The sequence below is a fragment of the Megalopta genalis genome, chromosome 5, assembly GCF_051020955.1.
Source record: "Megalopta genalis isolate 19385.01 chromosome 5, iyMegGena1_principal, whole genome shotgun sequence".
Lineage (NCBI taxonomy): Eukaryota > Metazoa > Arthropoda > Insecta > Hymenoptera > Halictidae > Megalopta > Megalopta genalis.
This window is the reverse complement of record NC_135017.1, coordinates 2,179,168-2,204,907: the sequence shown is the minus strand read 5'-3', so window position 1 is coordinate 2,204,907 and position 25,740 is coordinate 2,179,168. Positions and strand designations below refer to the sequence as shown.

Here is a 25,740-nt window from a genome sequence, read left to right as displayed (position 1 = left end):
GATCCACGAGTTATACTAATTAAACAGCAGACTTTTATTTAAAATAATAATGTGCTACATCGATTGTAAGAACAGTTATAAGAATTGTAAGAACAGGAATTGAATAAAAACGTATTGGGCATAGAAATGAATTATTTCCGATTGGTTTTTAATAAATATAATTATTGGAAGAGTAATGTTGAACATATGAACAACAACGATTTAGAAAACACATTCAACAATTTAAATACAATTTATATATAAAAACTATTCGTAAAACAATTTACGAACATTGATGTACAACTTTCAATTCGTTACAATTATGAACGAATGCTATTTATTACTTTTTTAAATTTATTTACTAATAAACTAATTCTATGTGTCCATATAGTACATAGAATTTATAACAAAAAACTATAGTACAGACAGGAAGACATAATAGAGACAGAATAAAAGTATAAATTATAAGTAGAAAATAGAACGAATAATGAACGCTTAAAAACTTCCACATCGTTCTTAAAAAGGTCAATATCAATGGAGTAATTTCTTATAATTGTTACATAACATTTTTATTGCGCAGAATGATGCGCATTCCGCAGATTATCAATTGTAGGTCGTTCCAACATTATTTAATAGAATAAACGTTGTAAATTGATTAACCATGTTCGTAAATTCTGTTGATTATCGAGTTCTGTGGTTAAAGATTGTTGAGCTTTTAAAATGATGTTATCAATTAATTTGAATTATCTGAAAAATGAATTAATGTTATTAATAGTAATGACAACTATTTCGATAATCGCGCTTTCATAAACATTTTTTTAAAAAACGTTGATTAAGTATGTCTTATTAAAGTGTTTATTTTTCTCTAAAATAGAAACGAATTCATGTTTACACTTAACATTTGTTCTATAGTTCCAAAAAAATTTTATATAATTTAAAAATATTGTTAAATTCTTCAGATGTCTTCACAGTTTTGTATTTCACTGATCCATTCCTGTTATAAATGCATCAAATCCGCGGTCAATTGATGGTACTTTCATCAAACCGACTGTAAATAATCGAACATTCTAAATATACAGGGTGCCCCAAAAGTTATCAAAATCGGGAAATGAGGAGTTCCTGTGGTCATTTCAAGTAATTTTTTTGTTAGCGTAAATGCAATATGCGGCTTCGTTTGTGAGTTATTAGCAAAAACCACTGAGACCAGTGTTTTAATTTAACCAATGAGAAGCGAAATCCAACTGGCGCGAGGCGGCCGAACCAATCAGCGGAACTAGACTTCGTGCGCTCATTGGCTCGGCCGCCTCGCACCGGCCGATCTCGCCTCACATTGGTCACTGTTTCTCGTTAATAACTCGTAAACGAAGCCGCGGACTGCATTTGCGCCAAAGAAAAAATTACTTCAAATGACCACAGGAACCCCTCATTTTCCGATTTTGAGTAACTTTTGAGCCAACCTGTATATTCCGTAAAGGGATTATTTTGGGTCGCTGTCGTTCATTTCCTCTCTCTGTCTCTCTCTCTCTCTCTCTCTCTCTCTCTCTCTCTCTCTCTTTCTGTCTGTTTGTCTGTCTCTCTTCGTCGCACCATGGTATCAAAAACAATTCTAGCTGGTCAAATATCCCAAAACAAACTGAAATACGAACTTTATGCATTTTTGACAAAAATAGTCAAATACAAAATTGTAAAGACATTAGAAAAATTTGAGAGTATTTTAATATTATGTACAACTTGTTAAAATAATTAAAAAAGAAAAACATTTTTCATCTAACTTCAGTTTTTTTGCAATCAAGTTGGACAATTTTTATTTCGCATAAACGTCAACGGTCTTATACCTACATACCTATATCTACGAAATAAGCATCGTTAAATAAGTATTTATTAGAGAAAGTAGGGAATAAGTGGAGATGATAAGAGTCAAGGATGGACAAAAATAAACAGAAAAACTGAGACTATTATTTTGAATGGCAAATGGTAAATAGATATTTTATTTTAAACGATACATGTATTATTGAAAATAAAATGTTTTATTCGTTGTACAAATTTTTTTGGATAATATTTAAAATAGTATTTTATTTGAAAACACTTAAACTATTTGTGCCATAGTTCGGAACATTTTACTTATTTAACTTGTTATCTTTAAATGAAATTTTATTTTACTAAGGCATAGTATGAAATATAATGTATTTTGGCAATCTAAAACGAACGAAGTAATTTTCCTCTGTATTATAAACATACATTGAATATGGTTCTTCAATGAATATTTCGAAAGGTAATAAATTTCATTTGCTAATATTATGATTTCTTATACGTTGAGTTAATTATTTTCACATTTTATTTTCAGGTTAAGAACTATGGGAAGTATTCTATTTTAGGTTTTACATTATAAATATAAAATATTTATTCATGGTTTAGCTGTGAACGTTATGCAAAATAAGAATTGTCTGTATTTATTGCGACATAAATGAGCTAGATATACATTTATTTATTTTCTTAACCATACTGTTGAATTTTCGTTTCATTTTTTAATTATGAGTTCGGTGGAGTTCAGTGTTCGCTTTGATCGCATTTTGAAAATCGACGCCTTACGATAATAACAAAATAAAAATTAACTGCTATTAGCTGCTATTGGTGAAATCATCTAATATTGATGCCAAAATGGCACGTACCACAAAGCATACCGCAAAGCCCCATACCACAAAGCCCATACTTATGGGCTACCGAATTACGCGAGATGTTTTGAATAGGTTGAGTAAAAAATATCAATATTTCACTAATTCACACTCTATTGAAACTCTCTCTAATGAGAATAATTACAAATTATTTTTTTTTTATTATATACAGACTTTGCTGGTTTCAGAACAATATTCTCAACATGAAAATGGAGAAGACGTTGAATTGGGTTAAAAACAAAAATTGTATTTTTAAATATTTGTTTATAAACAATTAAGACAGAATGCATTTTATTTTCATTATTCTATCCCAACAAAAACCCAAATATATGTACTAATAATATAAAATGTAAAAGTAAGGCTTAAATATATAATTTTAATTGTTAAATGTTTTTTCGCGTTGTGCGATCCCGACGAGAATATTAACGTGCCACCCGTATCAACGAGAGCGAAGGGGAACAACGTGAGCGGATAAAAATAAATCCATTTCATAATGCACATTCATATTGGATATACAAAGCAAAGAGAGAAAATAAGTGAATGCATTATTACGGCTTTGGGAATATCGATTACACGCTTCTATTTGTTCTGGCTTGGACGTCGTCGGTTTGTTAAATATTCCAATTTCCGCTAATTAAATCGACAACAAAGGGCTGAGTGTCCGCCGACAAATTACTCGAACGAGTCCTAGAGCTGACTGATAATTAGTCGAATAAATGCTGTGTACAGGGTGACACACAATTATATATACATATAATCGGGACCATCGTAACGTGACTATATTATCGATTTCACGGATATTGATATAAATAACTCATCGTAAATTTCACCTTGACCTTGACATTTCTAGATCAAAAATCGAAAATTGTTTTCATTGCATCGTTTTCTACTCACCACAGAGACCAATTTTGCAACATACATATACATTTACATATAAATCTGCAAATAAATAACGTAACTTAAACAAATAAAAAGAAATTTGTGTTTTTTGATCCACAATTTTCAAGGTGAAGCGGTCAATTTTGTGGAACGAGTTGTTTGCGTCAAAACGAACGATAATTTTATGTCACCCTGTATATACAACGTTGGCAACAACACTAATTTGGCAACAACTTCACTCTTATTTAATATTTTTGTTGCTAATTTTTCTATTACATTTCATGTATTTATCCCTGCGGATTTTTATGCAAAATAAAAATTGTTTGCATTGATTGTAAAAAATGTAAACGAAATATAATTCCTTCTTTAATAATTTCAATAGATTCAAAATGATATATGCACTGACATTTTTATATTATAACTATTTTGCCATAAACTCATAAAATTCGTCTCAAGCAAAATGTTTGTGAATACATGAAACAGTAAAAACAATAGAAGAACATTGTTGCATTAATTTTAAGTTGATAAAACTGTTGAGAGGACAAATTTTCTATTTAACTATCGTTTTCTGCATTGGTTGCAGACAATTTTTATTTTAATGGTCTGCGGTCTAGTTATGCATCAACTTAGTGCATTTTGTAACACATCAACTTTCTTCATTTTTACCAAATAAAGATCTTGAAAATTGAAATTGTAAAAAATTGTAACAGAAGTTCTATATTTGCTTACTTGTATATTGTATTTTTTAATTTGCACGAACAACCGCGGTTTCGTTATGAATAAACTTTATGTATTCATTTATTTTTAGCACGTAAAAAAAGTTCAAAAGTAGAAATGCTAAAAAATGCAATAGAATCAAGTTTTACATTTATTTATCTGCATATCAATATCTTTCTGTTGTTAATAAAAGTTTTATAAATAGACTGCGTTTTCTGTAAACAGAAAAGTGCTTTCTTGTCGCGTGAGGACTATACTATATTGACGGAGCTTCCAATCAATAATAATTTTATTAACAATTAATAATTAAATGTGACAAGAAGTTTAAATTTAAAATCATTGTAATTTCATTACTATAAAGTACGACTTTCAATATTTCTCGAAAAATCAAGAAAATGAATATTGATTTTTTTTTCAAATTAGCAATTGGTTAATCAATTTAATGAATATAGAAACAAAAATATTTCGATAATATTTAAAGAAATTTACTTCGGCAAAAATTTATCAGAGAAATGACATCTTTACAGAATTCAGAATCGTTCAAATCGGTATGGTAAATTCTTTTTCGTATTATTAGTGAACTAAGAGATATTGAAATAAATCTTAAGTATCTCGAGCAAATTTCGTTAGTAAAAAAACTAACGACGGCATGAATTAAATTAACAATAAAATTTTAAGTGGTTAAAATAATTAATCATTATTAGTGTACTCGTTATACGATGATAATTTGATCATAGCTCTCGGTTTAAGTCCCGCTTTATTGTCTTTATTCTTTTTGGTGGTAGAACTTTTGAATTAATAATATGTCTACTGTTCTTTACCTTGAACCATTGTGTGATTTGCGAGCTTCCGAGTTAAGGTTGTCTGAATCGATATACAGGGCGTGGCAAAAATAACGGAGCGAATCGTTTCCGCAAGAACTCACTCATTGTCAGACAAGAATTGGAATCACGTGAAATACTATTTCAGACAAGTTTTATAACAGGGTAAAATACTATTTTCAAATCGTAGATAGTAAATCTATATTTTATTTTACCTCGTGCATGTGGAATGCATTGAAAATAAAATATTTTTACTTATTCGAAAAATTATACATTTCCTAATCAAATGTTTTATTTATTCGAACAATTATATATCTCCTAATCAAAGATGTTATTTATTCGAAAAATTATAATTTTTCTAACAAGTATCTACAGCACATTTCAAATGAATCTCTATTTCAAATACTATTTGAAACAATGTTTACAATAAACACAGTGTTTCATTTGAAGAATTATATTTTTCCAAATAAAAAATATTTCATTTATTTGAGAAGTTATATTTTATTTAAAGTTTCGAATATTTAGTGAAGCAATTTTCCTCGATATTACAAATATAAATATAATAGAGATCTTCATAAAATGACTTAAGAAGAGAAATAATCTATGAACGTAAGAATTCATAACATTATACAAGGTTCTGTCAATTGCCTTTTGATTTATTGAATAATAATTTAAAAAGAATTTGTTGTCTTAGATTATTCTAAATAATTTGTTAGATTTTTTACGAATGGAATTATTGGTATTTCTGAACAATTTTTTGAAAGAATTTACAACTGCTATTATATTTTCGATTTGAAAATGATTATTAGAAAATTGCCGCTGGATATAGTATCCACATTCTACAGGCTATCCCAAAAGTCACTCGCAATCGAAAACCCTGCGGTTATTTGAAGTAACCTGTTCCTTAGCGCAAATACAATCCGCAGTTTTGTTTATGAATTATTAACGAAAAACAGTGTCCAATGAAAGGCGAGCTCGGCTGGCGCCAAGTGGCCGAGCCAACCAGCCGTTGAAGCCCAGTTCCGCTCATTAGCTCGGCCGCCTCGCGTGAAGCTGATCTCGCCTCTCATTGGTCAGCGTTTTTCGTTAATAACTCTTAAACAATTTAGCGGATTGCATTTTTGCTAAGGAAATAGTTACTTCAAATGACCTCAGGAACACCTCATTTCCCGATTTTGAGCAACTTTTGGGACACCTTGTAGATACATAAACGATTTGGAATATCATTTGAAAAACTATGCGACTAGTAAGTATACAGTAAAATAACGTATCATTCTAAATCAAAAGCAAAAGTATTTGCACATTTTATTGAACCAATCTATGATTATAAATCACACGGCTTGGATACCAAAACTACCAAATCGGTCAAAATAACTAACTGGTTTCTGATTTTGTTTTCTACATCTGGTATTACAAAAATATTTTTTTTTTTATAAGAAATTTTTAGATAAACATTTTTATTCAAGAATATATGTACTTGTTGAATTTATAATAATGAAGATCAAATAATATTAATTATAAATATTTAATCAACAGAATTTAACATCGCAGGTCGTATACAAAAATTGCAATGAAAAATCAATAATCCACATTCAACTATCTTCTTCAACCATGCATTTTCATTTATCCATCAAAGCCTCTCCTATTTCCAGCTACATTCTTTCTAAACTTTCTTTCGCACTCACTAAATGATATTTAAATTGAATCCACAATAAAACTTGTTTATTGATATTTACAGCAGCAGACCCCTTATATTTTCTATCGCAATTTCACAATATTATCATAGAAACAGTACGAAGTTTAAATAAATCCAATCTTGTCACTGTAATAAAACAATGACTCGAATTAATATTCGGACACCTTTTAAAATAGAATAACTTTTTTGTATACTTCTTTTTTGAGATGCTAGAAAGACTAGTTTACTAGACAATGTCTACAAATTTCTTTTTTTTTACAAATAAAAGGAGAGACAAGAATCTCGCATTTGTAACTTTTGTATCTGAGCTTAAAAAAAAGGTAAAGAAGTTGAAAAAAGATCATTTTTTAATTTTTTGATCATCTCAGCCCCAATTGTAATCTAATAAAATTATCTATAACATCTTAAACAAAATTCAACCTGTAGCGGCACACGGCCGGCGACCGTAATAACCATAAAACTGTCCGCTTGCAGATGTCAAGGGGTCGACGGAGAGAAAACGTCCTTGACGTTTGCAAGAACCGGAAATTCCTTTGTTTCTTTATTTTTTATCACTGCCAGATGTACTGCATGCCTGGTCGCGGAGAAAGCCGCCGGCCGCGTACCGCTGCCTGGCCGAACGGCCAGCGCACCCCCACAGCGAGGGTTCATCGATGGCTGTCTCCCCCGCTAAACTAAGCGGGGGCAAAAGAAGACAGCGAGTCCCCCAAAACAGGCGTGGCCTTTTTGGGGGACGTAATATAAATAAGAGACCCGAGTCGGTCCAGAGGACAGTTGATATTTTTCAGTACAGTCTTTCTGAGCCCTCAATTGGTGACCCCGACGTGATCGCACGAATAACGGTGTATAAGGTACTTTGATAAACAGATAAAGTTAGTAATGGCTACCCCTAACGAGGGTGCGTCGTACCCGCGAGGCGCGTCCGCGGAAGCAGCTGTGTCGCGAGTGGCCGTTCGGATGCCCGAATTCTGTGCGTCGGACCCAGAAATGTGGTTTGGAATGGTCGAACGCAGCTTCGAGGCATCGGGTATTACGACCGAAGCCACAAAATTCGGGTATGTGTTAGGAGCATTGAATCCTGTGTACGCCGCGGAAGTCCGCGACATTATAATGAACCCGCCAAATACTGGACAGTACCAGAGGTTAAAAACGGAACTCATTCGAAGGCTCAGTTCGTCGCAAGAACAAAAAACGCGACGTTTGCTGGAATCGGAGGAAATTGGAGACAGGAAGCCGTCTCAATTTCTGCGACACTTGCGCGGACTGGCTGGCAACAACGTGTCAGATAGTGTTTTGCGTACGCTGTGGATGGGTAGGTTGCCTAATAGTATGCAGGTAATCTTAGCGACCCAGAAGGACGCGGAGATGGATAAGGTGGCTGACCTGGCAGATGCGATAGCCGAGACGATGGGCCCCCGAACTCAGGTAGCGGAGGCGTCGGCATCTACTGCAGCAGCCGCGGCACCGAGCAACGCGCCTCAAGACCTTGAGGCACTCATAAATTTAAAAATGGCGCAAATCAGCCTGTCGTTCCAGCAGGAGATTGCGGCGATCCGACACGAGTTGATTGGGAATGAACGTTCTTCGCGTTTCGATCGCCGGTATCGCCCCCGATCGCCTGCCCGTCGGGAGCCCCGTCAACGCTCCGTGTCGCAAAGACGCACGGAACAGAGGCAGGGTAAATGTTTTTACCATTGGCGTTGGGGAGCGAGTGCGAATCGATGTATTCCACCGTGCAATTGGAACTCGATGCAGGGAAACGAACCGGGCAGTCGTTGATGACGGCAGATGACTTGAGCCCGATGCCGCGCCGTCTATTTGTGACCGACAAGACGACTAGAACGCAATTCCTGGTCGATACAGGAGCCGACCTTTGCGTGTACCCACGATCCATGATTCGTGGCCCCGGGAAGAAATCGGATTATGTGTTGTTCGCGGCAAATGGGTCCGAAATTACAACGTTTGGTACAACCACGTTGACGTTGGACTTTGGGTTACGTCGCGAGTTTACGTGGAGATTCGTGGTAGCCAGTGTATCTAAGCCAATTATCGGCGTAGACTTTTTGTACCATTATGGTTTACTGGTAGACATTCGGAATCGCCGGTTGATAGACAATATAACTTCGTTGTCAGTGCCCGGGCAACCGGTAGGTAGAAGTGCTAGCGACATTCCCAGCGTGAAAACGGTTTCGGGGGATTCCATATACTTGGAGCTGTTGCAGAAATTTCCCGAAATCACGAGACCAGAGGGAATCCCGACCGTTAGAAAAAAGCATACAACGGTACATTATATCCGGACATCGCCAGGTCAACCGGTTAGTTGCAGACCAAGGAGGTTGGCACCGGATCGACTCAGGGCAGCGAAGAAGGAGTTCGACGAAATGGTGAAGCTGGGGATTGCGAGGCCGTCCGAAAGCAGCTGGTCATCTCCTTTACATGTGGTGCCAAAGAAGGAATCAGGCGAGTGGAGACCGTGCGGAGATTACCGGGCACTCAACGACCGCACAGTTCCGGATAGGTACCCGGTAAAGCATATTGAAGACTTTGCGCAAAACTTATTCGGAAAAAAGGTGTTTTCAACGATAGACTTAGTGCGTGCGTACAATCAGATTCCGGTTGCGCCCGAAGATGTGTTTAAGACGGCGGTTACGACGCCATTCGGGCTGTTCGAATTTCCGGGGATGCCGTTCGGGTTACGCAACGCGGCACAGACTTTTCAAAGATTTATCGATGAGGTGCTTCGAGGACTAGATTTCGTGTACGCGTATATAGACGATATCATCGTGGCGTCGGAATCCGAAGCGCAACACCTCGAACATTTGAACATTTTATTTAATAGGCTGAAGTCGTACGGTATAGTAGTTAACCCGGGCAAGTGCACGTTCGGAAAACCCGAGGTAGAATTTTTAGGTTATTCGGTATCACATAAGGGCACAAAACCTCTAGAATGTAAGGTGCGCGCGATCGTAGAATACCCCCAACCGGTTACAGCCAAACAGCTGAGGCAGTTTTTAGGTATGATGAACTTTTACAGACGATTCATACCTAGGGCTGCACAGGTGCAGGCAGCAATGAATAACTTGCTGTCAGGTAACGCGAAGGGTCGCACACCGATTCATTGGAATGCAGAGGCGGTAGTAGCGTTTGAGGAGTCAAAAAGAGCCTTGGCACAGGCCACCTTGCTGGCGCACCCGCAGATTGGCGCCCCCCTTGCGCTTACCTGCGATGCCTCAGACTTCGCGGTTGGCGCGGTTTTACAACAGGACACCGGGAACGGTTGGGAACCGATAGGTTTTTTTTCAAAAAAACTCAGCGCGGCGGAGACGAATTACGGGGCCTACGATCGCGAGCTATTAGCTATATATTTAGCAATTAAGCAATTTCGGTATATGGTGGAAGGACGTGCGTTTGTTATATTCACCGATCACAAACCGATAACGTTTGCGTTTCGCCAAAAACCGGAAAAGTGCTCGCCGAGGCAATTCCGGTACCTAGATTTTATAAGTCAATTTTCTACCGACATCCGTCACGTTGCCGGAAAAGACAATATTATTGCCGACGCGTTATCCAGGATCGAGGAAGTGGAAGAACTTCTCGATTACGAAGAATTGGCGAAGGCACAAGACACCGATAGCGAACTCTCGGCCTACGTGCGAGGCGAGTGTGCGAGTGCTCTAGTGCTACGAAAAATGCGAATTCCTGGGTCAAACAGTTTTGTATGGTGTGATGTGTCGACGAGCATTGCGAGGCCATTTGTCACGGGAACATTCCGCCGCGCGGCGTTCGATACGGTGCACAGACTTGCACATCCCGGAATTAAGGCGACGGCGAAATTAATGACGGAACGATATGTATGGCCGTCAATAAAAACGGACAGTAAGCGTTGGGCGCGAGCGTGCGTCGCTTGCCAGCGTTCAAAAGTGTCCAGGCATGTACATTCGCCGCTCGGAAAGTTTGCGCCGTCGGAAAGGTTCGAACATGTGCATATTGACATTGTAGTGTTGCCCATGTCGGAAGGTCATAGGTATTGTTTGACCTGCGTGGACCGGTATACCCGGTGGCCGGAGGCGTTCCCGATGATAAATCAGGAAGCACAAACGGTGGCACGAGCGTTCTACGAGGGATGGATTGCTCGATTTGGGACCCCTCTTAGAGTAACAACCGACCAAGGAAGACAATTTGAATCGTCCTTGTTCAAGCATTTGAACGAGTTAACAGGGACAACACATTTAAGGACAACAGCATACCACCCAGCGGCGAACGGCATGGTGGAGCGTTTCCATCGACAGTTGAAGGCTGCCATTCGTTGCCACCAAGACGTTCAATGGACGAGGGTCCTTCCTACCATATTGCTGGGTTTACGCGCAGCCTGGAAGGAGGACACCAAATCAACGGCAGCAGAACTTGTGTATGGGGAGACGTTGCGTCTACCTGGTGAGTTCCTAGCACCGCGTCAAATAGAAGGCGAGTATGACGTTTCCAATTTTGCCGAGGAACTGCGTCAGCATTTCCGGGGGATCACCCCAGCCGCAGGTAGTCACCACAATGCGCAGCGGATTTTTGTATATAAAGACTTAACAGTGTGTGAAAAAGTGTTTATCCGGAATGATAAAGTACGAACTTTATTGGAGCCACCGTACGATGGACCATTCGAGGTCATATCCCGGGGCCCAAAAAACTTTGTGATAAATATTAAGGCTAAACCTGTTAATGTTAGTATTGATAGATTAAAGCCGGCGTACGTTGTTAATGATGCCGTTGATAATGAAGCGACTCAAACAATGCAGGTACCGCGGTCAGAACCGACAGTGTCTGCTCCGGAACAAGAGGTGCGAACTACACGTTCAGGAAGACGAGTGAGGTTTCCGGATAGATTGCAGATTGCAAAAATAAGATACTATTATGAATGAGTGAGAGAGTGGGATGTAGCGAGTATCGCATATACCGTCGTATGGCATGTCGCAGGGCAAGTTTTTGTTTTTGTTTTTGTTGTAGAAATAAGAATTGTATCGCGATTGGTCAATCACTGGCAAGGGGGTGATGTAGCGGCACACGGCCGGCGACCGTAATAACCATAAAACTGTCCGCTTGCAGATGTCAAGGGGTCGACGGAGAGAAAACGTCCTTGACGTTTGCAAGAACCGGAAATTCCTTTGTTTCTTTATTTTTTATCACTGCCAGATGTACTGCATGCCTGGTCGCGGAGAAAGCCGCCGGCCGCGTACCGCTGCCTGGCCGAACGGCCAGCGCACCCCCACAGCGAGGGTTCATCGATGGCTGTCTCCCCCGCTAAACTAAGCGGGGGCAAAAGAAGACAGCGAGTCCCCCAAAACAGGCGTGGCCTTTTTGGGGGACGTAATATAAATAAGAGACCCGAGTCGGTCCAGAGGACAGTTGATATTTTTCAGTACAGTCTTTCTGAGCCCTCAAACCCATTTCGTCCACTTTTAAAAAGGTTCTACACTGTACATGATGCCAGTTAAAAGCTCGATAGTTCAAGGGTTAAAATGATTATTAGAAAACAGCAGATGCACGAATTTGACAGGGAACGTTCTCTGCAGCATTACGTCTTTTAGTTGAAAAATCGATGTTGCAACGTCGTGTAATATAAACAAATTCTTATTTTTAAAATTTGGCGATATACACAAGATGAAATGGAATGTAATTATCACCGAGCAAAACACTTAATTTGCACAATTACGAAGAAGCTTCGCGTAGAGACAAGGTCGTTTGATGGCGTAATTCTGTGCATCGCCTTGTTCGCGAGATTACACGTAGATGTTTCGGGATAGGATGATGCACGATCCTCGGATTTCTCTCAAGAAACTGGGTAATTTTACTCGGCGTAGCGTTCTAAAGTAGCACAAACAAAGATTTTCGCTGAGAAAATTTACGAAATAAACAAACACTGAACATTACTATTTAATGCTATGAATTTTCTTATCTTCGTCGGCTCTCGGAAGTTGATCAAATCATTACGAAAAGTAACTCTTAGTTATAGCATCAATAGTAAAAATATAGAAATTAAGGTTAAAATGTGCCCGTAATTTTGAAAGTGGTGCATATGTACATATACCGGGTGAGGGCATTTGAAACAAGACACCTGAATAACTCGCTTGTTCTTGACAATAGAAAAAAAAGGGTCAGACAAAAGTTGTTTGATTTGATACGGCACATTATGTGATGTCAATAATTTTTACGTAGGTGATGGCTTAGAGGACATATGAAGGTCAAACTTGCTTTTTTTAATGGGGTAATCCAATTTTTTATTCACATTCTGATAAAACCTTACGAGGGCATTTCACACATTTCCGCGGGACCGCGATGTTTACGTGTCAATTAGTGTTCCCCCTCCAGAATTTCTCGAAAAATTTTATAATTGATTATATATTTATAATTATATTATTATTATATATTTATTATATATTATTATTATTATTTATTATATAATATATAATTATTATTATATGTAACGTACGGAGAATCTTCCCACGTATTTTTTATATTCTTTCCTGAAGGCATACGCCAGGGGTGCATTTGTATATCATGAATCGAGTACCTCCGAGGGGGTACGACAACGAACGTTCTGGAATCGGACCACATAGGAACACCCCCACTACCATTTTTCCACAAAAATCTCACTATATAAAGGGCTCAAACGCGACCGGGAATCGGGCTAGTTTCGAGACATTCGTCGACGCGTAAACATTAGTAAGATCGAGTTCAATTCTCCTTCGAGCAATCTACTAGGTAACAACCTAAAGTCAGAAGCCCCCGCCGATTCAGTGCAAAAACTGAGAGCGCGTTAGAGTCCGCGAACACTCACTTACAATTGTTAAAACTCAACGCGTAATAAATTAGTTTTTACCAGTTCTCTTTGGTTTCAAGTTTAATCATTTCCATCTCCTGTTTCGAACCAGTGGTTGGTACAACCCACCAAGATATATCTTAACCGTTCGAGGTATATCTTTATTTCTTTTTCTAACAAAGTTACGAGGCACCCTAACACCAATTTCTCCAAACACCTTATCCTAACTTCCTATCCCCTAACCCCTTTGAAGGTAGCCACCCGTGTCGAAATAAACATCGACTGGTCTACGCACCTCATCCTAACCTCCTTGAAGGTAGTCACCCGTGTCGAAATAAACATCGGTTGGTCTACGCACCTCATCCTAACCTTAAAGGTAGCCACCCGCGTCGAAATAAACATCGGCTGGTTACGCACCTCATCCTAACCTTAAAGGTAGCCACCCGCGTCGAAATAAACATCGGCTGGTCTACGCACCCTATCCTAACCTTAAAGGTAGCCACCCGTAACGAAAGAAGCATCAGCTGGTCTACGCACCTCATCCAAAAATTCCAATTGCATGCAACCACCGGCCACCCAACCTGCCTGGCCCTCGGCTCGTAACATATATATTTATTATATATTATTATTATTTATTATATAATATATAATTATTATTATATATTTATTATATATTATTATTATTTATTATATAATATATAATTATTATTATATATTTATTATATATTATTATTATTTTTTTTATTATTTCTCTCGAGAAATGAAAAATGTTGAGAATTCAGAACATTAATTACAGTGTTTATCAACACAACGAAGTGAAATTATTCGCTATTAAAGGTCAGTGCTTTTTTACTCAGAATTCGATATTATTCCATATTTTGACATAAAAAATATAGAATTTTATTTTAAAAAAACAAAGTTGACCTTCAAATCTCCGAAACGCCTCCACTTAGAAAAAAGTAAACACACTACATAATGTATCTCTATAAATCGTGCAACTTTTGTATACAAAATTTTTTCGTACAACACATACTTTGGAAGTTATAGAAGTGCACAAATAAATAACCCTATATTTATGTCGTAGCATTTGAGGTGCAAAAAATCTTGTTGTTTCTTTTAAATTAATTCGTTACTATTATTTCTGCCTAAATACTTATTGTCAGAGGTTATACGTGTGTAAGTTCGAATAGTTTCATTGCGACTTTGCGTAACTTCCAAGCCTCGAATATAATTAAAGCGATAACGTGATAAAATTGATATCACCGGCTTCCTAGATGATTGAGTTGATGGGGTCCAATTAAATCTTGAAATACATAAAATATAAATATAAATTTAAAGATAAAATCTTGAAAATACATATTTTTATAGTATTTTTTACGTCGAATCGAATTATGTAAAAATTATTTTTCCAACTTCCATTTTTTTAGCAAAACAAATTTTCTCGAGGAAAATGTCGGATTGGCAAATCGATGCACAATTCTTCTTCAATACCATGTACATACATAAATCACAGTCAATTAATGTTAAAATTAATGTAACTCGAATAAAAATGAAGTTGGAACACAAAGCAAGCTAAAATTTTTACAGTAATTTTTCTATATGATATTGAAGAAAACTGTTTAGTAAATTGATGATAGTAATATTTCATCAGTTTTTTAAATATAGAATTAAAACATTAATAGAAATCCGTCTATCAATTTCGCGCACACAATTTTTGACACATACCAATTTCAATCGCCACTTTCACTTCTCATTATTTAATAATTTAATTATATCATTATTATATCATATTATATATATTTGTATCAATTATATTGTATTAATTATATCATCACGATATAATAATTTAATTATATCCTCTTGACAAAAATAACCCCAAATACGCGGCGGTGTAGCATGCGTCGACACAATTTGCTGGTTTATTACATCTGCACCCTCTCGGCAAAAGGTTCAAGAATTTTCATTGCTTTCAATATATGAATTATCCTTGGAGAATTTATGGGTCTAAGATCTTATGAGCTCTTTACCTGAACACTCTGAGCAATCTCCTCGGCAACACGGTTGTTAATGGTTATATTAAGAAAAGAAGAAAATAGTGAAAAAGCATTTTGCTTAGTATTTTGGGAGAGTCAGTCATTAATTTGATATTTTAATAAAGTTTGTATCAGAATTGGGTAAAATTTTATTCAAACAGTGAAATTGTAAAATAATAATTTTATATATAAAAATTCTTTGCCACGTATAACAAAAATAACAAAAATCGAGGTGATAATATTTAGTGAACCACCCTGTATAATGTATAGTATACGATTTATATTATAAATATTTCTTCTTATTTTGGTCTGTTTTATTAATTTATTCAGTATCACAGCTAGGGATTGGACATGACTTTCAAATTACTTACATATTCACACTATTTATTCACCAGTTACCGTATTCATTCTTTTTTTTCTACATCTGCTCTATCCACTCTTACATACATATGTCTACTTTGTCAATTGCACACTTTTGTATTCTTTAGTGAGGCTTTTTGGGTTATTCCATCTCATTCCTTTTCCCTCCCCTTTCTTAGCCCCTCCATTCATTCTATGGTCTTTTTGTTCCGTCTCCCACTTGCTACCTCTTCCACATGTGCTGATAATACCTTTATTCAACTTTCTGCCTAGTCTCTTAACAATCTATTTTTACAGAAGTGATCCAATTTGACTCGTGCAACAAAATTGAAGTTTCTTGCAGAAAAAATATAGTTCTAAATTAATTTAAATGAAAGATTTCTTATCAAAAACTTCATCATCACTTTCAGTTTTAGAATTAGAAATAAATCTGGCTCTTTTTTGGTAATAGATATACAGGGTGTGGCACATAACTGTCGCCACGATTTTCCAAATATTTTCGTCAGCTTGACAAAGAAATGTTTCGAATGAAAGTTAAACAGTAGTCGGCTACGTATTGAAAAATAACAGATTTCAAGAACTACTGTTTTTCTACTAAAAATCAAGTTCACCTGAAATTTTTTAAACGGCACCCTGTATTTTTTACTTCGTACAGTTATCGACGATGAAAAAATAAATTCAACGGCATACTGTGCTATGACCTTCAGATGACCTTGACTTCAGCAATTTAGAGTTGAAAAACAAAAGCGTTAATATCGAAAGCTATTTTACTTAAATCAATATACAATAAATCCTTGGAGTGTAGTCCATTTTCTTGTAAGCACAAGTCCTGTCGTGTAAGGAAATTACGACTAGCTGCAAATGTCAACATAACTTAACATGAGATCGTTTTCGAATGAGAAGTTTTCAAATAATGGTGCAATTAACCGTTGCAATCGTTATTTTTGGTGTAGAGATAATCTCCATTGGTTAAAAAAAAAATTGTCAAGAAAATTTTATGATAAACAATTTTTGTTGTTCAAACCTAAATTGCTGAAATCGAGGTCAACTGAGGGTCATAGTACAGTAGGTCGTTGAATACATTTTCTCATCACCAATAACCCTACTAAATAAAAAATACAAGGTGTCATTTAGAAATGTCAAGAACACCTTGGCTTTTAGTGAAAAAACAATAGTTCCTGAAATTTATTATTTTTCAATATGTAACCGACTAAATATTGATTAACTTTCATTCGACACATTTTCTTCCCAAACTGTCGAAAGTGCTTGAAAAATCGTGGTGATAACTATGTGCCACATCTTGTATACAATAGCAATACAATTTTAAAGAAGTCAAATTGACTAAGTCCGTAAATATAATGTTAATAAGTTGATATTAATGTAACGACATTTTTAAATGTTGTCAATCTTTCTAGTGTTCTATATTTGCTTTACTCATTTTTGTCATGAGTGTATAAAATCCACAGTCTAACAATAAGATAAAGAAGCTTGAAAAATTCCCACAGCTTTATTGGACTAGATTTAGTATAATATCAAAATATTATTATTGTTTCGCTAATATCTTTGTATTATTAGAATGAAAGTACAGATGTACATAATATTTATCAGTTGGCTATTTTGGACAAGTATACTCGTCACGAAGCAATGGCAATATTTTGTGTTTTGACGTATATACTCGTCTGCGTAAAAATGTACTGTTCAAACTGCAATTTCATTGAAATCTTAAATATCTACGCAAATGTTAAGATGTTTTGAATATTTGAATATAGAGAAATAAAAAAATATAAACAATTTTTATGTACATGATTTTCAAAGAGGTCGCATCAACTAACTGGTTGTTTTTTAACGAATTAATCTTTAATTACTGACCAATCTCCTGTCTCACCTGCGGTCAAATAAAATGTTCAATGAATTATATAAATTACTAATTTACTTTAACTATTCCGAAATTGACTCTAAATTTGTTTATTAACATGAAGATCTACAGTTTATAGACAATATTTGTACGAAATCAATCACTCTGTTTATACAAAATGTGAAGGCACAGAAAAAATTAAAGTTTACTTGTATTTACAACTTTACTTGTAAATTATTGAAAAATGTAAAAAATTGAATTTAATCAACATAATCCACTGTACATTGCATTATCTTTTATTTTATGAAAGTTACTTTCTTGTGATCAGTCTATTACACCTCACAAAAACTTGTTTCTTAATCAAACTGCAATATAACGATCACTCGATTAATACAAAGTTATGATATAAATAATGACATCTGAAGAATTAAGCGTAGCTAAAATTTGTTACAAAATGAAAAGAATACAAATTGAAACTAATTACTGTTATAAAACTTTTTTCTTGACCAAATTACAATATAACGAACAATCTATTAATACAAATTAATAATATAAATTATGACATCTGAACCATTAAGCGTACCTAAAATTTATTGCAAAACATACCAATTACAAAATAAAAAGAATACAAATTCAATTTGACTGTTGTCAACGTTGTTATTCACTCACTTTTGCGATTTAATCGTGACATAACGCAATTGTTGCACGCACAACGTCTTAACTCGTTAAAAATGATAACGTGACCTCTAGTAACTAACTATGCAGCCATGCACATGGCCATTTTCTGTGAAAAGAATACTTCGCGTAACCTCATTAGAAATAACGATTTGTGGAAGCTCATAATGGCCGTTATTAGATTTCGAATACACAAGTAATTTGCAATGTTTGGAGAGAAATTTATGAGGACACGATATCAAAGTCTGCGTTATTTTCAGTGTGAAAGATTCTAACATGTCAAAGACAAAATTGTTTCTGTTTTCAAAAATGTCAATATACAAAAATATATTTTAATATTTCAATTTGCCAACGTGGTCAAAATATAATATTAGGAAAATTCGACGATATTGTATTATAAATGTATTTTTTATTGTCCAATTGAGCCGAATTTACAACGTAGTTTATAAACTTCGAATAATTTCTTTTTCAACCCTCTAAACACGGGCGAGTTTATGATTTTCTGGTATGAAATCGCGGGCTTGTGTGATTCGTTATGCAGATGCATTCTAAGAATTAGGTTAAAAAGAGTATAAGAAATAAACGAGAACGCGTGAAAACTTTAAATTTAAAATTTTTTGAATTTAGTTTTCCTTTGCTTTTAGAAAACATTTAGGATGCGAATTCCACGTTGTTGGAGGGTTAAATTAATTTTGAGAGCGGTTTAAAATTATTGTCATTAATGTAACGTTACGTAAATGTAAATACAGTATAATTAAGTTGTGATTAATTTATTAAAGCCTGAAAATTTCCACAGACATTTAGGTAAGAAAAGGTTAACTTCTGGTCAGAGTTAGTTTATCAAAATAGCCACCGTTTTCCAAATTTGTTGTTAAAATGCGACCTTTATATTACGCTTACACTAAATATTTTATTTATAACATAAAGTTGCAAATTGACAAACCAGTCTACGCTATCTGATATTAAGCATCGTTAATTGAATCGTTGAAAGCAGGAATGGTGTAAGTCAATATAACTCAAAAGAATTAATTTGTAGATAATGAAGGATAAATTAAAAGTTCTGTAAAATGCAATAACAGAAGAAAACGTTGCAACTCTGTTATGTAAGTCACTTTCAAGATTCAACTTAAAATAGTAAACGGAAATAAAATAAAATATTAAATTTGATATGATTTAATAATATTAAAGCAGCCTAGCAAAAAATTGATTCACACCACTTTTGCTTTAAACGACTCAATTATAGCGTGCTACCGAAATTTATCTAGAATACTAAATCAAATCTAAATCAAAGTCAAATACATTGCAGAAACTTTTTAAGTTCCATGTTACTTATATCTTACGATGAAGTCCTAAAAATCATCTATATTTAAACGATTTGATAAAAAAAATGCCCTGAATTTCTTTTCTATAACACATCCGAAATATATTGTTATTATTCTTTCAATGTAAATTGAAAAGTTTTCAAGCTTCCTTTGTTCAACATCGAAAATTACTTAAGGGGGTATTCTAGTGTAAACTTTTGAAAGAATCAATTTTTTGGCACATTCTTAAAGGATATAGTTTAAAAAATACATCCTCTGGAACCTTAAATCGAACTCCTAAAATTAACGATTTTATCATTGTTTGAAAGACGCGACGAACTTATACAGTAATATCTCCCAGACATGTTCGGAGGTCGGAGTTGAAATCGGCTGATCGGAGAATACTAAGTCGCGATTCTTCGCGACTTGTTTTTATAAAAACTCAGGGCAGTCCGCGAAAAAGCCAGCATGCCGTTGTACATTAATATGAATACATAACAATACTAGAATAAAAACGATGACTTAACGTTTTTTATTTCTAATGTTTTGCCACGATACGAAGGCAATTTGAAGACCACGTGGCACGATTCGAAGGCAATTCGGAGACCACATGCGACGATTCCATACCTAGTACCTACCACGTACCACGTGGCTCTGTAATTTTTCTTACCTGATTCACACCATTTTGTATTGTCTTCTGGGAATTCGCGTCACGTGCCGCAACACACGTTTGACCGACACACATCGACCCTAGCATCGGCGTAGCAAGAAATTACATAGGCGTAGGACTAGCACAGGGAAATTCACAGCAACCCGAAATTTGGCATTGCCGGGAGAAATTACTGTATCATTATCGATATACTAAACTTTAAAGGTATTTTTTTGAAGCTACGTTTTTCAGAACGGTGTCCATGATACTTCGAAACCTACTTGCCAATTGACTCAAAATTTTAAATAGGCATTTAGTACATATCTGACTACATCCCCTACTGGAATCAATAAAAAATTTGTATTCTTTTTCTATTTTTTTATGCCTTCGAAGTTTAATGAAACACGCAAAAATCGATAATCGAATATCAAAATATCGCTACTTTTTTAATCATCGACATTTTCTTTGTTTTGGTACCTTTTACAGCCAAATTCATGCTAATTAAATTAATTCATGCTTTTCACGTTTTTTTTTATTTCGAACAATGGTCGGAAACATGGACACTGTGAGAGTGAGACGACTTTGTGTTAAAAGCGACTACGTTCGAGAGTATACAGTGCCGCTAATTTTAACGTTTTTTGTTCCAAAAAATTTTTAAATGTCGTTGAAACACATGCAAATAGATCTTATCAATTTGACTGCAAATGGAATAATAGATTCTTTGCAAAACATTCCCTAACAAAGTTAACGCACTTCACTCTAGAATACACCCTTTGAAGTGCTAACCGATCAATTCATAAAATTAGTTTGTCACCACGTTGGGCAATGAAAATGATTTTTCCGTGGTTGTAACAAAAAACATTTTCGTCGAATAAATAACTGTTATTCTATAACCGTTTCTCATTTTTTTATTGTAACAGTCAGGGTTCCCGATTTTGACGAGGTGTACGTCTACTTTCACGATTTATGAAAGTTGTGTAGTAGAGTATAGTTGTATGTAGAGTGTATAAATAAAATCTTGCGACCTGTTTTTTGCAAAAGCTCTTGCACAGTAATCAAACGGTTAAATTGATCGAGTCCTTAACGAGACCGTCTTGTACTTTAACACATGAACAACCGCAATCTGCATATACATATTATAGTCATTACAATACCGATTGAATCTAAATCTGTTCCACTTGGCTACCTGTCCAAACGTCGCACAATATTGTTCCGAAGACAATGTTCTAATCCCAGAATCACGTACATCACGTTAAACAAACGGATAATGTTCGTAGCCTTGATGATCGCCCGAGTTTTCAATTAGTCATGTTTATCTGTTTAACTTATCGGGCCTGTTAACCTAACCTACTTCTTCGAACGACGCGTACCCCATTTTGCAATGACCTTTCCGTATACAAGGTGAATAACGTCATTTCATTCAGTGACCATAGCTGTTACTATTTTGATTATTTATTTTATTTGTTATTAGTTATTTAGGTATTATTCTGATTCAGCGACCATCACTGTTACCATTTTGTTTATTTTTTTTATTTGTTATTAATTATTTAGTTATTATTTTGATTCAGCGTCTATGGCTGTTACTATTTTGATTATTTATTTTATATGTTATTATTTTGTTTATTTATTTTATTTATTATTAATCATTCAATTATTATTTTGATTCAGCGACCATAACTGTTACTATTTTTATTGTTCCTTTTATTTATTATTATTTATTTAGTTATTATTTTGATCGAAATATGTTTTAGTTATAAATAATAGTTAAACGAAACCGAAATTTTATTTTCGTTGTCCATAATCATTATTGATGACGAAAATCCATTTGGAGTAGTCAGAAGTGTTGTCCTTAAGAAATATTCTAATCCGGTTGCTTGTAACTAGATTGCGGAGTTTGTTTTGCAAAATAAAAATTCTCTGCATCGATTGCAAAAAGTGGAAATTAAGTAGCAAATTGTTTCCGACAGTGACAATTTCAACAGATTGAAAATAATACATTTGACATTTTCCAATTCCTTCAATCTTGCTACTACAGTAATTTCTCCCCAAGTTGCGCTCAGATTGCGCACAAAAATGGATAATTTGTGAAGAGGAGATACGATTATTCGAGCCTCTTCTCAAATTGTCCATTTCTGTGTGCAATATGAGCTCGAATTAGGGAGAAATTACTGTATTTCGAATTGCAACTACTCGATTTTGTGTACAGTGTGCATAACAGCTATCGATGTTGAACATTTATTTAGGTTGCACCCGATTTTTCCTAACAGTGATCGTCGAGGAAAATTAATTCCGATTTTTCCTAACAGTTATCGAAGAGGAACATTTACTTCAGTTGCATCTAACAGTTATCGACGAGGAATATTTATTTCAGTTGCATGTAACAGATCGTGACAAGAAAAATTGATTTTGGTCGCTTGTAATACTTATCGACGAGAAAATTGATTTCGATGGTTTAAGACAGTTATCGACGAGAACAATTGATTTCGGGCGCTTATAACGATTATCAAATCATCAAGTCATCTTCCACTGTGCATAGTGATTACTGTTTGTTAACTTTCGTTTTCATGTACGGACTCAAAGGTCATTTTAAGATAAAGTTTATTTCATATGTTTGAATGTATGATGACCTTGAAAAGAACTTGTAAGAGAAGAAAGTAGGAACTATACATATATATATATATATATATATATATATACTTCATCGTATTCGTCACTTGATACCAGTTAAATTCTTTATAAAACCCTTCTTTGTAACATCACTATTGGAGGAGATACTTATTCACGCAAAATTTAGGTGGATCATCCTATATGACAAAGTGTAAAATAACTATATAAAAAAGTGAAAACGTTCTTGAAATCTTCAAAACGTCGCCAACTGTCAAAAAATTATTACCATATTGTAGATCTCTTTTACTGACATACTGTCAATAAAATTTCTTCATATATTCAACAATAACAAATATATTTAAATGTTAATTCCTCTTAGACCAATATGTATACAGGGTGAGGCATATAAAACGTACCACCTAAACAACTCGATTGCCACTGATGACAGGAAGAAATGGTCAAATATAACTTGTCTATTGTCGAGGGTGGTATATTCGTTCTATAGTTTTTAGTGCATATTTTTTATAGTATAGTATAGCTAAATCCGTTTTTCCTTCCGAATGGAATCATATATTTCTATTAGTAAAATATTCTCCATCGTCGTAGGTCACTGTACATGTCTTAAAACGTCCCATCAGATGGCACACAGAAAAATATATCATTTTATTTAAAAATAACGGAATTGACATTCGTATGTTCTTTACGCATCCATCTACAAAGAAGTTATTAAGATAGAATTATGCCACACCGTCGAAACCAAGCAAGTTTCGTGTGACACATTTTTTGCTATCATCAGTAGCAATCGAGTTATTCAGGTGACCTATTTTATGTGCCTCACCCTATATGTATATACAATAAATTATTTATTTATGGAATATTCATAGATACAAAAATTACACAGATTCAAAGGATGCAGATAATGGTGTACGAACCCTCGTATTCAACAATTTCTCTATAGTACAAACTTTCTATGTATATGATCAGAAAAAAGTTTATGTGACTTGAAACCAGGGAATATCAATATCTGCATATAAATTATCAATTAATCCTCTAACCGCACCCGAGTTTTTGATTTTTCGATATAGTATTTCGGGGTGGTTTTATTTGTTGCTCAGATGCGCAATTTTCTTGCATTTTGTTTATTTTTTGCTAAATTTTACAAAATATTTAGAACGCGAATTTCATATTGCTATCGATTGGAGGGGTTATGTTTATTTTTTTGATAAATTTTACAAAATATTTAGAATGCGAATTTCACGTTGTCCTCGGTTGGAGGGGAAATATAGAATATAGAAAATAAATAAAATAATAATAAAATATATAAAATGTAGAAATTGAAGTTTCTCTGACGGGTGAAGTGAAAAATGAGAATCATGATGCATAACTGAGGAGATTATGAAGACGAGATAATAGAATCGGGTATTTTTGCGATATTCTAAAAATCAAATTAAGCTAAAAAAAATCATAAATAAGCGTGTGACTTCAAAGTTGCACGAAGTCAAAGAAGGTTAATTCGAGATATGCAAGTTACCTAACTCACGCTGCATATTTACATATTATTAGCTATTGAATAAATACAACAATAATCGTACGCCCTAGAATGCAACATCAACAAGTAAATATTGTCGAAGAAATGATTGTAGTAAATCTAAATGTGTGAGTGAGTAAATATTATTGATGAAATTCGGTCAATCATAAAAATTACTCTAGTTATTCCAGTAACACTTAGTAGCAGCTAATTCTACTTGTATTTTAAAGCTAAGGATTTCTGCTACATAATAACGACAATATGAACACTAATTTTTGCGAAACATTTTGTAAAATTGAAATCGAAAATACAAAATACTAGGAAAATCAATTTTTAACGTTCCACCTTATATAATTTATAAAACCAAGGTGAGATAATTTCGATATTCTGGATGACTTACCAAATGATTTTGAATGTTAATTCTTCAGAAAAACAATTCCAGTAGTGCCAGACATTTTCGTACAAATCTCCTGTAATTCGCCCCAGTGGCGTCAGTAATTATAAAATCAGCTAATTCCTTTTACATGTTAAAATTAAGGCTTCTCCCTACGTAATGGCATAAAATTCAACACTAACATTTACGAAACATTTCTTAAAATAAAAAATGAAAATTTAAATACTAAATGACATATAAATCAACAAAAATAAATACTATCAAAATGAAATTTTGTACAATTCAAATACAGGGTGATTCAAATAAATTGAACATCAAAGTTATTTCGGTTATTACAAAAGGTAGGAAAAATGATCAAGGTCATTTTAATGATACTTTCAAGGTCGTGGACATTCTTTTGTTCGTTGACGTTTATTTTTTATGATGTGATATCATTGCTTGCATCAAGACGAGTTCAATGATCTATAATGTCATGACCTTAGGATGACCTTGACAATTATCCTTATCTTACCTTATATCCTTAGTTTTATTTTATTACAACTGCTGAAAGAGCCGAGCACCATTTCGTATTCTTTTCATTTTTTAATTGTCAGGGTCATCCCAAGGTCATAAGGTCATTCAACTCGTCTCGATGTAAATAACATAAACGTTAATAAACGTTAATATAGCAAAAATGTCGACGACCTTGACAAAATCATTACAATGACTTTGGCAGAAGGATTCTTTGTTACCATCTGATGCTTCGAAACCATTTAAATATTGCTTT

General features: G+C 34.7%; 1 protein-coding gene and 1 long non-coding RNA gene across 3 annotated transcripts in view; both read right to left on the bottom strand.

Annotated features, from left to right (window-relative positions):
• LOC117218267 (uncharacterized) overlaps window positions 1–25,740 on the bottom strand; it is a 165,223-nt gene that overhangs the window by 95,663 nt on the left and 43,820 nt on the right. The window lies entirely within an intron of this gene.
• Window positions 142–25,586, bottom strand: LOC143259419 (uncharacterized). Its single transcript, XR_013033274.1, has 2 exons — window positions 24,981–25,586; window positions 142–726 (listed from the first exon to the last, which is right to left on the bottom strand). It is a non-coding gene; the product is annotated as an uncharacterized LOC143259419 (long non-coding RNA).